The sequence below is a fragment of the Zonotrichia albicollis genome, chromosome 13, assembly GCF_047830755.1.
Source record: "Zonotrichia albicollis isolate bZonAlb1 chromosome 13, bZonAlb1.hap1, whole genome shotgun sequence".
In the NCBI taxonomy this organism is placed as follows: domain Eukaryota; kingdom Metazoa; phylum Chordata; class Aves; order Passeriformes; family Passerellidae; genus Zonotrichia; species Zonotrichia albicollis.
In genome coordinates, this window is record NC_133831.1 from 3,164,547 (window position 1) to 3,181,815 (window position 17,269).

General features: G+C 43.4%; 1 long non-coding RNA gene across 7 annotated transcripts; it reads right to left on the reverse strand.

The window, feature by feature from the left end:
- Positions 1 to 241: 241 nt before the first annotated feature.
- LOC102073830 (uncharacterized) lies at positions 242 to 16,834 on the reverse strand. Of its 7 annotated transcripts, none has more exons than XR_012582390.1 (5): positions 16,712 to 16,834; positions 7,408 to 7,636; positions 6,212 to 6,437; positions 5,927 to 6,113; positions 242 to 1,793 (listed from the first exon to the last, which is right to left on the reverse strand). It is a non-coding gene; the product is annotated as an uncharacterized LOC102073830 (long non-coding RNA). The 7 variants fall into 7 exon arrangements; XR_012582392.1 differs by having other exon boundaries at positions 242 to 1,797; XR_012582389.1 differs by lacking the exon at positions 242 to 1,793 and adding an exon at positions 1,805 to 5,804.
- Positions 16,835 to 17,269: the final 435 nt, after the last annotated feature.

Below are 17,269 nucleotides of genomic sequence, written 5' to 3' on the forward strand. Positions count from 1 at the left end.
GAAGTTGATTTCCTGCACAGACCAGGTGGAAAATCTGCTAAAGGCAGAGGTCAAATTTAGTTTAATTTTATACCCTTTGTTAAGAATGTTCTCCCTCTCTCTCTCTCTCTCAAAAAAAAAAAAAATAAAGGAAGAAAAAAACCCACCCTTGTGCTCCTTTCCAAGTATTCTAAAGTTAATTCATGTGGAAGAAAAAAAAAGATTAGGATAAAATTTCAAATATTAAATTCAAATGCAGGATTAATGAGTTTTATTTCAAAGCCCCAGAGGTTGTCTGGAATTTAGGACATTTTTTTAGTGGCAGACACGAGACACAGCCAGATGCAGTCGTGTTTTGGACCAGCTCAGCACAAATTTAGCACCTTGAAGGAGAAATTTTATGTCTGTTTTGTAAAGCAAACATTTCAACTTTTCCAAAATCCCTTGTCCAAAAGATATTATTGTTGCTCTGGATGAAGGAAGGGATTTGAACTGAGGCTGACTGGTTTCTCCAGCACAGACAAATTGTCACCCCATCACCATCCCTGTAGGTGATATAGGTCTCATGCCCCATGCAACAGATCCATATAAATCATATCTTTATTTTTTATTGATGTGGAGAAAGATAGATTTTTTAAAAAATAAAAGAAAATAATTGAACCATTTCCTGAAGCCAAATTTAAGGCTGTCTGCGGAGGGGATCGTATGTGGCCCGAAGTTTAGAGCCCGGCTAGCTGAGGGCGAAAGGCCGACGCCCCTCTGCAATTCCTGGCCAGCTCCCTTCGGAGCCTGATGGCCTCGGGCTGTGCTGGCTGCGGACTGGCTCACACCGCTGGTATAGGGGAGGAACGGAGCTGACCATTTCCCGGGGGTTAAACATCGGTTTATTGACGGTGATGCCGCATCCAAACACCGGGAAACCATCCGGGAAAAAGTTTTTTTTCATAGGGGGTGAAAACAGGATTATAAAGCAAGGGGGTGGGTACAGACAGAGCCAATCAGGAAAGGTGAGGGGATGAACTTCACAGAACTGACACTCCATGGAGACCAATAATCAAAAGGTAAAGGAGGTGTCCTGGGACCCCAGCCAGCCACCATCTCCAGAGAGGAGAAGGTTCTCGAAACCTGGGAGGAGGAAGGGAGTGATTGACTGGACAGGGAGGAAACAACTTTCACTTATAAGGGAAACCAGGGGAGAAGCAATTATATATCGGCAACTATGAATAGCAGTTGCTATAGCAACTTAGCTGACAGGCTAGCCCTGGCGGGAAAAACTGGGGGAACGAAACCATTTTACACATAATAGGGGAGAACAATACATAAATTGGGGGAATAACACAAGAAACTTAACAACACACTACCACAGCTGTCCTTGCGACACTCTGCAGGAAAGAGCTTTTTGCAGCTTGGTTTCCCCAAGAGCAGCGGGGAAGGGCTTGGCAGAGGTACAAACCCCGTTCTTCTCACGCCCTCCAGCCAGCATGGCAAACCCAGGGCTCAGGGGCTGCTCCCCTTCACACCCTCTCCCCAAGGCAAAGCCCTTGGAGGCCAAACCTCCCCTTTCATTAAAAGATGTTGTTATCATCCCAAAAATTAATATCCTTCACTCCCTCCCTGACAGAGCTGCTCCCAAGAAGCCCCAAGTATCAGTCGTGTTTCAGGTCACCATAGTTTGTTCAGAAAAAGAGAGAAATTCCTGTTTCCAGAGCAGTGATGGCTTGGGAAGTGTTGGCAGCACCTGTGGAGCTCAGAGATCCAGAGCAGGTGGTTGGGCCACGGTGTCTTTTGGGCAGCCAGAAGTGCTAAACATTGTCCTGACTGAAATAAAAAAATTCAATCCCTGTTGAGTTCAATGGAAGAGGAAGGTGATATTCAATGATGATATTTTATGTATCAGCATTGAAATCTTGATGGGAAAGAACTAAAACCTCGCAGTGAACACCTTCAAACATTGGAATCCTGTCTTAAAAGATTCCAATTATAGCAAGAAGAAAACACTGGTGTTTCAGTTTCACATTCTGGCACTTGATCAAATGGACATACCACAGTCTGTAAATAGACCCAAAAAACTGAAAAATCATTCCAATTAAATTCCTTCATTGCCTTAGAACTCTGACTCACCTATGGACAATCAGTGGAATTAACATCAACAGATAATTAGGACTTGGTGATAGGAAAGCTTCAGATTGATTTTTCCATTTAGAAAAACATTCACAAATTTATTTTTTTTTATTTCTTTCTGGGATGAAAATCCTACAAGAACAGGTTTTCTCCCCTCCAGTACAGAACAAAAATAGTCCATGGAAACAGCCTCATCTCACAGTATTTCAAAATCAGCAAGTGTGAAAATATAACAATATAACAAAATATAACAATAAAACAAAATATTATGCAACGTAGCAAATATACTTTAAAAATTCCTAAAAGATTTTTCTGAATTTCAGCTAAATTTTTGGGTCAATCCAAATTTTTTCCCATCTGATTGCTCATAATCTCATCCCATCTCCAGCCCTTTTCAACAGCAATGGAAGTTTGGATTCAAAGCTTCATTTCCAAATGGATTTTCTTGGCCAGGATGGGAGGAGGTGGATGTGATTGTCAGGAATTTCAGGTTATAACAGCCTGGAGCTGTTCTGAGTGCAACGCTGAGCCACCACCAAAGGAAGGGCCAAGCTGTGCAAGGCAGTGGCAGCTGCTCTGACTACAGCCACATTTCATTCACATGAGGCCAAAGCCTCTTTTGGTCTTTCTCACCTCTGAAATCAGTCCCTAACATGGCTTTAAGCTGAAAAGTATCATAAAAATCAAAAATTTTACCCAAATTTGCTGAAGATTTGATGTTTAACAGAAAGGCCTTGCTATATATTATCAGTGGCACAAGCTTATGCTTCATTTTGGATATAATAAGAAATGTTTTATCCCTAGACACTGCTTTGCACATGTTCAATCTTTATCTAAACCTCACAGTTTGACACTCGTGTCCAAAAGTCCCCAGATCAGTTGCATCACTCTGACCCATTGTCCAAGGCCAGCTGAACTGGAGGCTGAGCCAAGGGACACGTTATCCAGAGGAAAACAGCAATAGCTGAAACGTATCTGAGGCACCAACAGGATGTGAACCCTTCACAACATCTTCCTCTGCTGAAAAGCAACCAGCCCAGCACAATGAGAGCATTGGGCTGCCACCTGCACCCCCAGCACCTCCCAAGGCTGCTTGGCTGCAGAGATTGGATGGTTTTCCATTCTTGGCCTGGCCTCTGGTGGGAAATATTCCCGCAGCTGGATGTGAACAAAGAGTGAGGCATCCCAGTGAGTGGACAGGAGGCTCGAGCCAAGCCCTGGCCTGGGTGGAAGCCTGTTCCATGACCAGTTGCTCCACACCTGGCTCGGAGATTGGGGATGTCCCGCATGGAGCCATGAAGTTTTATGGGCACTCCATCTATCATTGCATCCAGGGGGAAATAAAAAGAAAAAAAAAAAAAAAAAAAAAAAGAACAGCAAAAAGAATAAAACCAAGATTTTTATGGGCCTAGGAGGAGCTAACCTGGAAATATCACTGGCACAAATAGAGCTGTTGAGCAGACAATAGCACTGGGGTATTGCCATGGGTTTGTTTACCCAAACGTGGCCGTCCTCGCTGTGAGGTCCCCACCCTGCGGCTCCCCAGGCTGGGGAGCTGGTGGAACACAAGCTGTGATTGCCATGCTGACAGCTTTATTGCCTCCCTGACCTTGCTATTTTTAAGGGAACAGGTTATCTCCGTGATGTAATCAGGTCTTCCTCGTGCTGGGAGGTCATTCCCACTGCAGGGAGCTGGAGCCTTTGGTCCTCGCTCGCCTTTGGAATGCCAAGTCAGCTGTTCCAGGTGGCCAGGAGCTTATGGCACTGGTTGGACTGAAAGCTATTGAGACTGATTCTCTTTTCTTAAATCACTCAGAAAATACAGCTTTGGTTCCCTTCTTCAAACCTAGTTTATCCAAATTGGTAAGGAGAATTTAAATATCCAAATGTTGGGACTTGAAGCTTAAAAGAGCATCAGTGAGATTGATTAAATGTGTGTTTGTGTTAGGAGTGGGAAAGTGCAAGTTATAGTTCACAAGTGATTCTCTGGACTGAGTGCAATAAGTAAATAATTGATAAAAAATATTGTTGCACTTCCATTTTGAAGGTTCTCATGGCAAAACAAGTGGACAGAACGGCCAGACCTTCAATTAGGGAAAATAAAATTTCTCAGTGGGCTGAGTTCTACAGAGTTATTAAAGGCTTTATGTCAAAATTATCTTTCTGGAGAAGACACAGCCATGATTTCAGCAAATGCTAAAAACTTGGGAAATTAGAAAAGCATTTACTGATTTAGTAACTACTTATCCAACATTATCAGTATGTAAACTATTTCCTCAGAATTATATTACTTAAAAGCTCTCTCTTATTTTAAATTCCTGTCTCCTGTCCTAATTCCATCTGACATCCACAGCAAAGGTTAGATGAGCTCTGTTGGGAAGCATTTTTCCAGCTCCCATGGGAATAAAACACCTTTTCCAGTCTCAGCTGGAATGAGGAAATTAAAAATAAAAATTAAGAATTAAATCCTATTTGAGCCAATGCAGTCCAAACACAGCCAAAGGTGTCCAAGGTGCTCCAGAGAATTTCTCCAGTCCTTATTCTTGTTGATCCCAGTGTCAAGTTGGTTGTGGAACCCAACCACAAAACTGCCTGGAAGTTTCCTTGGCTTCTCTCAGCTTGCAAGCCTCAAATCTTGAGGGATGCATTAAAAGAAATGGTGGCCCTCTCCTCCTCAGTTCCTATGGAATGGGAAAATGGGTTTATGGGCCATTAAATCCCTCCATTCCTTCAGAGATGCTGGAGTGGGCACATCTGAGACCTCCAGGGAGCAGCCAGTGGGTGTAACCTGCACAGGGACACAGTTCTCATAACGTCACAGCAAGGAGAGGTGAGCTGGAGCAGAAATAAATCCACTTTCTCACCAAACAAATCCACTTTCTCACCAAACACCCTCCTATTTTTCCCGAGTCCAGATAAGCAAATTAAAAATGATGTCACGGCTCCCCCAGGACACTGCAGCACGCTGCCATTTGTCCAGCCAGAGTACAACTCCTATTAGTGTGATATAACACAGTAGTTGGGAACTCAGTAGGAAAAACAGAGCTGGAATTTAATAAAAAAACCTCTCCAGCTTTTAACGCATTGCCCTTAACACGCAGAGCTACTGTAAGTGAGTGCCTCAACATGAACACTCTGAAGACCAAAGAATTAAAGTAAATGCAATCAGCAGATTACTAAATACCAATGGGAAATTTAGAGCTATAGAGCAAAATCCCAGAGCATTAAAGGATTTACTGCTTGGCATTGATGAGAAGCAAATCTTTGGATTTCCATTTCTATCCTTAATTAGCAACTGAGGTTTATTTTAGTCTAAACTAAGTCACAAAAGATAACACACCCTAAAAGAAAATAGATAGCAGTGCAATAAGCTTCATAAAACATCTTATTAAAATTAGAAGAAAAAAATAACAGATTCAAATGGAAAATCAATTTCCAGGACTTCCATTTCCTTTTGTTTTCTTGTCTTCCCACCCATGCTCAGCTGTTTTCTAATAACATTCAGCTCTTTGCTAGCAGGGTTACCAAGGGTGGTAACAAAGATAGCATTGGAAACCCAGAAGGGAGGCTCCCTTTTAGAAGGGACATTTTGGGAGTGTTCTTGCTCCTTCACAGCTTGGGGTTTGAAGGTTTGCTGTCTCCCTGCCCAGTTCCCACTGGAAGAGGGATCTAAAAAGGATGAGCCGTGTTCCACGTGGCCTCAGCTGTGTGAAAAGCAGCTGTGTGAAATTGAGTGGTTTTTATGGATTCTCTGGGACTGGGGAAAGACAAGGCTCTTCTGCTCAATGAGGAGACCCCTGGCTGGCTCTCCTCTGATCCCACCTACCATTTACCCTGCTGGTGATGTGCTCCCAGCAGCAGCTTTGTCAGGGTCTGGTGGAGCATTCCTGGTTTGCTGGAGCACTCCCAGCTGCCAAGATGCACCAGGGATTTGATGTCTGGTCTCCTGACCTGGGATGCAGACTCCCACGGCACCATTTCCAGCACAGCTCCTACCATGGCTTCAGGAAAAGCTGTAAAATATAAGCAGCTGCTTCAGAACACGAGAAAAGCGAAAGTCTGGGAGTTAAACCTGAAGAAATTTGTAATAACGGGGCCAGTCCCAACAAACCTCATGATTCAGTGAGAAGGAAGCTGAGGTCCTGCTGTTAATCACTCCCTACTTTTCTCCCTTCACCAGAGAGCCCAAGAATTCATTTGGTCCACATAAAAATTACCAGTGGAGTGATCTGAGTGTGATCCAGATCCACAGATCCATCCCTGCATGGCTTCACAGTTCAGGATTTCAATCAATTCCAGCTCCAGCATCAAACAGGTCATCTAGGCCTGTGAATCACCTAAGGAGAGAAACTCCATTAAGTTAAATCAAGTGTAGAAGTTGCCAAGTTGGTATCCAGCACTCAAAAATTATTGGATGGTGTAAGAATTATTTATTTTAAAAATCCGACTTTGAATAATTTTTATTTATCTTCTAGTTAGCAGTCCATTGGGTTGAAAACTGGATACTTATTGGATATTGACAAAGTTTTCATTGTGTGCTAAAATAATTAGTTATGCATCTGAAAATGCATTGATTATAGTCAAAAATTGCAGAAGCTGTCCTTAAAATAAATTATCAAATAAAAAAAAATAAAGTTTTCATTCATAAGAAATTAAAAGGAAAAAAACCCAAAACCATAGCCACAACCAAAGAAAGCAAAACCCTGCAACCCTTTAATGAATTACTTAACAAGTGGTGATACTTCAATCTGTGGTCATTCATTACACCCTGATTCTCAAGGAGAATCCTGAATGAGCACAATCTGGAGGCACTGATGGATATCTGCCCATCCCAGCCTTTATCTCAGAGCCCGAGCAGAGGCTTTAATGCATTTCGGGTTTGTGACACCTCTGCTATCGCCAGGAGGGACAGTGACAGCGGGGATGTGATGGACGAGCACCGTGGCAGAGCCAGGAGCTGGGATGTGAGGGTGCCCTGCCTTAGCTCAGCGAGAAGAGACAAAGCAACTCCCTCCCTTGTTTTTTTAATTTGTTAAAATAACACCTCCATATTCCCAGGGGCAAATGTCAGGAATAATTGCATGCAAATTGCGCCGGAGTCACGCTGAGGCACCCAGTGCCACCCAAGGGCTCCTGAAGGGTTAAAATCGAGGAGTTCAGCTAATTTACAACTGGAGACCTTTATCATCTCCCGGTGACTTTGAGGGCTCACATTTCGCACTTAATTACTCGTCCAGCAATCAGGCCCGGGCTGAGAGATAGATGTGTTCTGTGTTTAGCCCTCGCAGCTGTGAATTGTTTATTTACTTATCGTCAGGCCGGGAATGGCTGCAATTTAAAGGTTCAGATCTCTGCTACCCTGAGCTGGGGAAGGTCTTCCTTTAAACACTTCCATATTCCGCGCTGGAATTCCGCTGGAGATGCCCATCTTCTCCTCCCTCCCGTTCCGGCTAACCAGCAGGTGTTCCTGGTTAGTGGCCACTGGGGTTGTTCGAGCCAAAGAGCCGCTGCCAAGTTCACAATCGGGACGAGGAATCTGCAGAGATAAATTGGGGAAGGTGAAAAGCGGGCCAGGGAGATGAGGGGAGATGAATTCCAGCGGCCTGGCTTCCGTGGGATGCCGCGATCCCTATCTGGGACAGCTTCAAACGGTGGCTGCTAAGAATTCCTAGGCCAAATGGTGTGATTACAATTTCAGCTGTCAAATGGTGACCAGATGGCTTTATCTTTCACACCAGAGGCCTAAGAAGTTGGTTAGGTGTGACCTCTCCACATACCAATCCACCTGCAGAGCACCAAGGCCTGCAAGGCCTGGAATTCAGGCATTCCCAACATGCCCATCCTCGTCTTTGGGAATTTTGGAGCAAAGCGGTGTGAAACCAACAGCATCAATTTTCACAGGGTCACATCACCCTCCAGTGCAGCACTACCAGCAATGCTGTGGGACCACTTGGGGAGCTGGGGATTACAACAGAAAATGGAATGGAAAGGCCAAAACTTCAACTATTTCCTCAAGAATCAAATCCCCTACTTCTGGGAGAAAAGGATTTTTCTCCATCTTTGCCCTTTTTCTGTCTTACAGCTTTACTTGAAAAACACGACTCAATCAGTGGTGTTACTACTATAAATGTACCAAAAGTAATGTTTTAATTAGGTTTCGCCCTCTAGGCAGGGATGTTTCTAGGAAGAAGGGTAGGGGACACAGCTAATAATTTTGTAGACAAAGCTGGGAGGTGATAGCACTTTGTGGAATTTCCAGTTAGTCCAAATAGAGGCTTCCTTGTTTTTTTCCAGTAGTTTATTTTATTCAGAGACCACAGTGTCATTTGCCCCTCTCCCAGAGTTGTGTATCTTAAGGTCCTTCCCAAACTCTGTATTTCAGCCCATGAGGGTTACTGGGTTACAAAGAGGGGATGATCCCTGTTATTTTCTTGGGTCACACACAGACTTCTCATCTACCCAGGAAAGAACGAATTGTGCAGGGGAAGAGAATCTCAGTTCCATGGCCAGAAAAGGACATTTCAGAAGGAAAATTGTTGAAATTCTCTGCCAAGAGGGAAAAGCTAAAATGGTCTGAGCATCCAGGCATCGCTGATAGAGGAGAGGATGGTGGAGGGAGCAGACTGGACATATCACCTAAAAAATCCATTTTAGCTCCAGGAGAGGGGCTGTGGGCACAGCCCAGCCTGAATTCCCAGCAGCAGCAGCTCTGGAGGTCAGGGGCTTGCTGGGGAATATCCCATGACCTGTTCCAGTGCCACAGGCAGCTCCCTGCAGCCTCCAGGAAAGCCTGGCTGTTCCCACACGGAAAGCACAGAGCTTTGCAGCAGGTCTCAGATTAGAGCAGTATTAAAAGTAAGGACTTTGGGGTCGATATTAACCCCAGAGAATTCTGCCTGTGGGCAGGTGGAGGGGCTGACAGACATCAACAGCAGCAGCAGAGTTTCTGCCTCCAGGCTCTTGCAGCAGCCAACTGCTTTTGATTTAAAGAAAAGGCTTTCCTGTCCTGTGCTCTTATGAGAAACACACTTTTCTCCCAGTCCCAAGGTTATTTCTATCCCACAGATGAGGAGAAGGGGATGCAAGCTGACAGGGAACATGGCAAGGAAGTCTAAAGCACAGAGGTGCTGCTTCCTAATATTTTTTTGTATTATCATCACCACTGCTGTGGGAACAAATTACCAATCTCTGCAAGTGATCATTAAAGTGTTTTAATAATAATATGTAAAGAGAAAAATAGATCAGAACTTTCTAGTCTTGAAGAATTATAAGAGATATTATTAGACATACACAAAGAAACAAAAATGCAGATAGTTCCAGGGTGATTTGGATTTTCTCAGAAACAGATCCACAATCATCTGTGTCACTTCAGTAAAGCCAAAGAAACAAGAAAAGAGCCTCCATAGGCGTAATTGAATTAGACAAAATCCTGGAATTTGATGAGAGATAAAGTTACCACTAATTCTCTTTAAGAAGAAAAAAAAAAAAAAAGAAAAAAAGAGATGAAATTAAAATGTCAAAAGAGCAGTGAGCTGCTAAATTGAACCTTCAGTGTTGGGTGCATTCACGGTTGTGTTGGCAGCGCATCCGTGGAGGCACTGAAGTAAAAACACCACAAATGAGAAAGAAAACACCCAAAATGTAACTTTGAAAAGGAATTAAATGAACAGCACAGAAATGGTTCAGGATTTACAAAAGAGAATCGCAAGGCAGAAACAAACACAAGCAAAACCTGGACCAGCAACAGCCCCATATGTACAAATGTGCTGGGGCTGGGATGAATTCTGTGGGCTGGATTAATGAGAGGGGTACCAAAGACATGGACCCAGCCAGATCCCAGGCTGGCCTCCACCCATTGCCACAGAAAATGGGAGAAATATTTGTTTCTTCAAGTTTTTTGCAATTTTTCTCCTTTGTTTTAATTTTTGCTTCTGCTGACGTTGAGCTGACAGCAGCGGCGCGGGGGTTCAGGGCTGCAGCCTCAGCTCAGGGAAGTGGGGATTTTCAGAGAACTATGAAAATTTAACTCAGATGAACCTTGCCCTGATTTAACAGACATAAAATGAGAAAAGGGAACTTCTCAGGTTCTCAGGCCAGCAGAGGAATTATTGCAAGAAGCCTGTGACAGAGGGATGAAAGGCAATGGGCACAGGGAGCTGTTTCAAAGGTGAGCGCAGAGGCAGAGGGGAGAGGATCCCTTGTGCTGGTTCCCCAGCCCTGCTGCTTCACTCTGCCTTTTCCCACACTTAAAGGGAAGCAAAACATTTCTCTGAGAGCCTGAGGGAACCCAGAGAACAAGGTGGGCAGGGAAGGATGTGCCAGGAATCTGTTTGGTACCAGAATGCTGCCCTAGTGTACAAACAGGGAGGGAGGCTCCCACAGTGATGTGACTCCCATATTATTTTTGTCCCAAATACACAAAACGCTGGTTATAGCAATCATCTAGGAATAATATCAGTCCCAAATGCCTTTTTTAACCCAAGAATTTGCAGCAGAGCACTGGAGAGATGCACTTCTGCCACTGATGGTGATGCTTTTGCAGCGCTGGGACCTGGGGGCCAAGAAAATCCCATTTTTTGACTGTTGCTCATCACCCCCTTGACATTTCAAAGAGATTTTATCTGTCTGGCATGGAAGATTTCCCAAACTGTTTTTATTAGGAGGACTTTTGTATGCCAGCAATGAATATTACTCTATTACTGAAAGGAATCAAAAGCTAAAGTGCCTGCGTGTACAGTTAATCTATCCAAACAGAAAATGTTTCTTAAAAAATTACGGCACTATTTTTATAACAAACCTCAGCCAAACTCCAAACTGAATAAATGGAATGTGTTCTTTTAAAACCAATTTATTTTTTTAATCATGGGCAAGAAGTCGTTTCCTTGCTTTCATTCATCAGGTAATGCTTCATCCCCCCATATTTGTGTGAGGAGATTTGTCTGTCAGGGGGTTTTTGCTTTGGAGGCATCGGATTGAACCATTCCCAAGGTTGGAAGGTGGATGTGAGCCTGGGATGGCATCACAGCCAGCCTGTGGTTTCTATCTCTTTTAACAAAACCACGGACAAGGCAAGAAAATGTCCTAAAGGGGCCAGGAGTGATGGGGAAGAGCCACCCTAAAACCCTGATCCACCTAAATAAAGTATCAGGTCAGAGCCATAGGAATTTCTATAGGATTATACAAAGACCTATTCCTGCTGAAACGTTCTGAATGTCTTTATGTTATTTAAAACTGGCCTGCACACTCATTACCACAACGTAATTATCATTAGGGCTGCTTAAAGCAGAGCTTGGCCTTTCCTAATTTATACTCCCCATTATTATTACGGTTTTACTTTAACTAGAAACCCGTGCAGAGCTCTCCCTGCAGTTTTTCAGTATTTATTTAGACTTGCACCGCTGCCCATGACCACAATTTGAATGTCCCAAGCCTCATCCCACGATCTCTCACTCCCCAAAATACTGCGCATTTTTTGATGCCGTCACGGAGAGGAGTCGGACCAAACAATTCCCAAACAATTCCCAAACAATTCCCAAACAATCCGCAGCCTGCGAGGACCCTAAAATGTGGTTAAACATTCCTAGAGGAGGCGGTGATGAATAGGCAAGCAGGGTAACCCGACCCCCAGGGCTTCAACATCCCCTTTTTGTTTGTTTGTTTGTGTTTTTTTTATTCCTGAGCTTTCCAGGAGTTTCAGCCTCGAGCAAACCCGGGGGCCTTAAAAAAAAAAAAAAAAAAAAAAAAAAAAAAAAAGCAAAATAAACAAAAAAAGCACGAAAAACTTTAATTCCTACAACCACGTCGCTCATTTGAGTACGTGGTTTTTAAGAGAATTTTTCTGATTCGAGAAAATAAATTAATTTGAATTTCTCCCTTCTGTTTTTTCGTGGGTGAAAGAGAAACTCTGTGCCATTGCCGAGGGTTTGAGCGCTGCTTTTTCTGCTGCCCTGCTAAAGGTCAAAAGCAGGTAATGGATGTCGAAATTTCCATACTCTGGGGCAAACTCGGAGCTTGTTGACTTTAATATCAGTTTTCTTCTACCACAGGGAAGAAAAAAAAAAAAAAGGAAAAAAAAGGGGGAAAAAAGGGAAAAAAAAATCCAGCTCCTCATTGATTTTTCATGGAAATTCACCAATTTCTCCTCGTTTGAGATCTGGTTTTTGATTTCTCCTGGATTATCATGTTGCTCTGCCCCCCAGATAAAGCCCGGCTTTGTTTCAGCTCGGGATGGTGACATCGCTGTTACTGCACAGGGAAAAATCCCGATGTGCTGGAGGCTGGTGCTGCTACCTCAGAAAAAAGCAAACAAAACCCTCGGGAAAATCCACCTTGAGAAAAAGAGGGAGAAAAAGTCGGAGAAAGCTGGGAATGGGAATGTGCCTTCGTGCAGAGGGGAATGAGGAGCTCAGCGTGGCAGAATTCAGCAGGGTTCAATCTGAAATGTGAATTTTGGCAGCCCAGCGTGGCAGAATTCAGCAGGGTTCAATCTGAAATGTGAATTTTGGCAGCCCAGCGTGGCAGAATTCAGCAGGGTTCAATCTGAAATGTGAATTTTGGGAGCTCAGCGTGGCAGAATTCAGCAGGGTTCAATCTGAAATGTGAATTTTGGGAGCTCAGCGTGGCAGAATTCAGCAGGGTTCAATCTGAAATGTGAATTTTGGGAGACCAGTGTGGCAGAATTCAGCAAGGTTCAATCTGAAATGTGAATTTTGGCAGCCCAGCGTGGCAGAATTCAGCGGGGTTCAATCTGAAATGTGAATTTTGGGAGCTCAGCGTGGCAGAATTCAGCAAGGTTCAATCTGAAATGTGAATTTTGGCAGCCCAGCGTGGCAGAATTCAGCAAGGTTTAATCTGAAATGTGAATTTTGGGAGCTCAGCGTGGCAGAATTCAGCAGGGTTCAATCTGAAATGTGAATTTTGGGAGTCCCAGCTGGCCCTGGTGGGGTTGGGGCTGGGTTCAGCCTCAGCTCTTCTGCTCTCAGCTGCAAATGGACGCAAGATTGGGAAAATGGTTTGGATTTCTCCAATTTTCCATCAAAAATGGATGGAATGAACCATGGAAATTTATCATTTTGTGTGTGTGTGTCCCAGTTGTGCAAGGGGCAAAAATGACCTTTAAACCACAAAATTTTTAGTCATCCTTGTTGTCAATTGCTGCAGAACTGGATTGGGATGTTCCCAACGGGCTCCCAAGAGTTGAACCAATTTTTTTTTTCAAATAAATCAACATAAATCAACATATTCATTGACCCTCTTGAGCTCTTGTGGATATTACACGGACAACATTTAAAACTTGCATTTGAAAGCATATCTGGGACATGAACACTCATTTTGTTATTGCTGGAGCCTAGAGAACTGAGCTATGAAAATGATAAATTTTTGCTAATTATCATTGAGTCACACTTTGAAATAAAACTATGTTCCCACTATATTTAAAAAAAAATGGAAAAATATTTGAAAACATCAGTTGTCAAAATAAACAGAATATTCCCTCCCATGGGAGTGGAGGAAGGGTCATTAAAAGAAGTTCAACACATTTTCAGGAATGCAAAAATGGGCAAAAATTGTACTATGAGAAAATTTTGCAGCCTAAAATATTTTTTTTTACTTGATAAAACAAAATAAATACTTTAATATATATTTTGCCATTAGTACATGTATATATAATTATATATAAATTTTCAGGTAACATTTCTGATACAGCTTGTCAGTCATCATTCTGATAAATAATACTCTTGTTATTATTATTAAATAATAATAATAAGGAGGTTTTAAGTAATCAGGAGGTTTTAAAGCCATTCAAACACAGTGCCTTGAAATCAAAATCCAGATTTAATTCTTTAGAATGTTTTCCCCAAATGAGGATAAATGTGGAGTCTGCCCTTTAAATTAAATGACAGGGAGAAGTCAGGGGGGAAAAAAAACCAAAACAAACCAAACAATAGCAAACAGTTTGAGATTGATTCTGCTCATTGTAAATAAGGGGCTGGCTCTAATTTAGTTAATGAGATTTCACCAGTGTAAATTGAATTAGGTTCATTGTCCTATGATTAGAACGATCTCTATCATTGCAAAAAAAAAATAAAACAGTTGAAGGGCTTTTTTTTTTCTAATTTAACAAAAACTGCTGGAATGAGATGTAAAAGCAGAACTCTCACAAAGTTGCTGTGAGCAGAAAAATATTTTTTCCTAATTGATTAATATCGACTTTTATTTTTTAAGAAATTTTAATTATTTTCACTATTTAAAACTGCATCTGTTATCCATCAGAACAAAACTATTTCGTGCTACACACATTAAAAAGAGGTTTTTTCTTATTTTCATCTTTTCCTTGCTCAGCAGACACCACCCCCACAAGATGTGTGTAAAATTCCTTTGCCGATGAGAGCAGCAATGCACGGCTGAATTCTCAGGTGTTTGAACCTCCAGAAAACAGGGAAGGGCTGGGTATAATCTGCTCTACATTAAATATTATTATATATAAATGATATATCTCTGCTCTACATGATACATTATTATATATAAATGATATATATCTGGTCTACATTATACATTATTATATATATCTGCTCTCCATTATACATTATTATATATATCTGCTCTACATTCTATATTATTATATATTTCTGCTCTCCATTATTCTATATTATATATACATGATATATATCTGATCTCCATTATACATTATTATATATACATGATATATATCTACTCTCCATTATACATTATTATATATATCTGCTCTACATTCTATATTATTATATATTTCTGCTCTCCATTATTCTATATTATATATACATGATATATATCTGCTCTCCATTATTCTATATTATATATACATTACATTGTTATGGGTTTTAAGTGTCCTACAACAACCAATTATTTTGATAACACCTTTAATTGCCTACAAAGCTCCGCGAGGGCACAGAGGAGGGTTTCTCTTCCCTGGTAAAACCATTGAACCGCCTGTTGATAAAGCAAATTATGCCGCGAGTATCCAACAAGTGCTGAAAAGATAAATCCGCTCGCAAAGGCGAGGCAGGGGCTGCGCTCCCTGTCCCAGCACCAAACTTCCAATGCCACCTAATGGAGAGCCCGCACCTCGCAGCGATCCCGGCCGGGCTTTTGCAGCTCCCCAAAGCTCCGGGAGGATGCTGGAATTACAAAATCCCGCGGCAAAGGATGCGCAGATGTTTGGGACGCCTTTGGGGTCCCTAAAATGGGAATTTGGGGTTGTTTGGGTGCACGGCTCGGGTTTGTGATCTCCGATTTTGCTGGCAGGAGGAGAAGGTGCAGAGGGATGTGAGAATTACCCGGGATGCGCAAATCGCCCTCGCCGAGGCGTGGTCGGGGCGCTGGAGATCTCCCCCATGGCTCGGCTCACACGTGGGGACACCGAGAGAGGGACAGACTGAGGAGAAATCTGTCCTTGCCCCTTTCCGTGTCGTATCTGATTTCTGCAGCGCACCCAAGCCTCTCTCCGTACGGGAATGCTCCCACACCCCCAGGGCAGCGCTGCGGACACACAGCTTACCCTTGCACACACAGAAATACAGGGCCAAACCGCTTCAGGGCCAGCTTTTAGGGCTGACCCCCAAAGCAGGCCCTAATTTAAAGCTGGTTTGAGATTTCGCGTTGAAGGTGGTTGGAGATTTAACTGTGAAACCCCTGGAATCAAGTTGGGATTTTGCTGTGCCCTGTGTCCCTTGCAGCAGAACAAAGCCCCATTCTCTCTCTGACCCGAGTGTATTTTCTTTACACCGTACCCAGGATTTCCCTCTGGTTTATTTCTGCAGGGCTGGATCCAAAGCTGCCGCTGATTTTGGGGAGGTTTGGGGTAGGGCCCTGCACTTCTGCAGCTCCTGACCTGCTGCAGCCAGGGCTGAACCTCTGCTGATTCGAATGATAAATATCGGCCAACACAAAAATAATTTAGAGAATTGGCTTGGAGGGATGGAAACCCAATAATTTTCCATAAAACTTGCTCTGCTTATGCCAAGCTTTGCACCCCTTCACCACCGATTTTAAGCATATTCTGGTATGGCAAGATTAGGGATAAAAATGAACTATGACAAAGATACAGATTTAAGATTTGCAGGTTTTTAACTGCACGGTTCTTGTAGAGTTTTTACACTTTAAGCAGCGGGATTAAAGACAGTAGAGCTGGGAATAAAATGCAAAGGGCGTTTTGCTGCTTTAAAAAAATTGAAATAATAGTAAACCAAGCTCAGACAAACCCCACAACAGAAAACCCGAAGCAAATAAAGGCGAGTGGGACAGATCTCCGTGTTTACTTTTCTTTCTGCTGTTGGATGCCGTGTCGTAGCCACAAGAACTGCAAGCATAGGGTGCGGAATGGGAAATAAAAGGCAGGAAAAAGAAAGAATAATAATAAAAAAAAAATAAAGCAATTTAAGGAGAAGGGAGCAAACCCAAGAGCTCGGAGCAGCAGCTCCGCAGAGCCGCTCCCCTGCTCAGGCTCCGTCCCTGGAGCAGCGGAGCTCTGCGAGAGGAGAAGGGGACGCTGCAAAGCCCGGGCTCGCAGGGGAGGAAGAGGAAGAGGAGGAGGGTTCGGGACGGGGAGAGCGAAGAGAAAAAGTCCAGTACATACAGCTCGATGCGTCCACCAGCCCCCAGCCTCCGCTTCTCTCTCTCTCTCTCCCTCTTAAGTCAAAAAGGAAATGCGGTTCTTTTTTTTTTTTTCGGGATTTTTTTTTTTTTCAGAATCAGAAAACGAACCGTCAGGAAGTTGGCAAAACCTCTGACTAAACAATCAATGGAGGAAATGCAACAAATTCGCTTTGGCGGCGGGGGAGCGAGGGCGGGCGCAGGACGGAGGCGCGCAGGCAGCGCGGGGAGCTGCGCATCGCTCCCAGCGCTCCCTCCCGCGATTCCATCTCAATCCTGAATTATTTACCCCACGGACACCCAGGTACGCGGGGCAGGGATGGGCTCCTGTGTCCCCAATCCCTGGCAGAAATCTCCATATCTGTCCGCAAAAGGAGCCCCCTGTGCGGGTGCGCATCGATTTCCCAGGAGTTATCCTCCCTTCCCACGGGCAGAGATGAGCAGGATGGAGAAATGAGCCAGTTCCGTGCTTGTGTTTCTGCTACAAGTGCAGTTTGTACAAGGGCGAGGGTAGCAGCGAGAGGTTTGAGAGGAGTTGGTT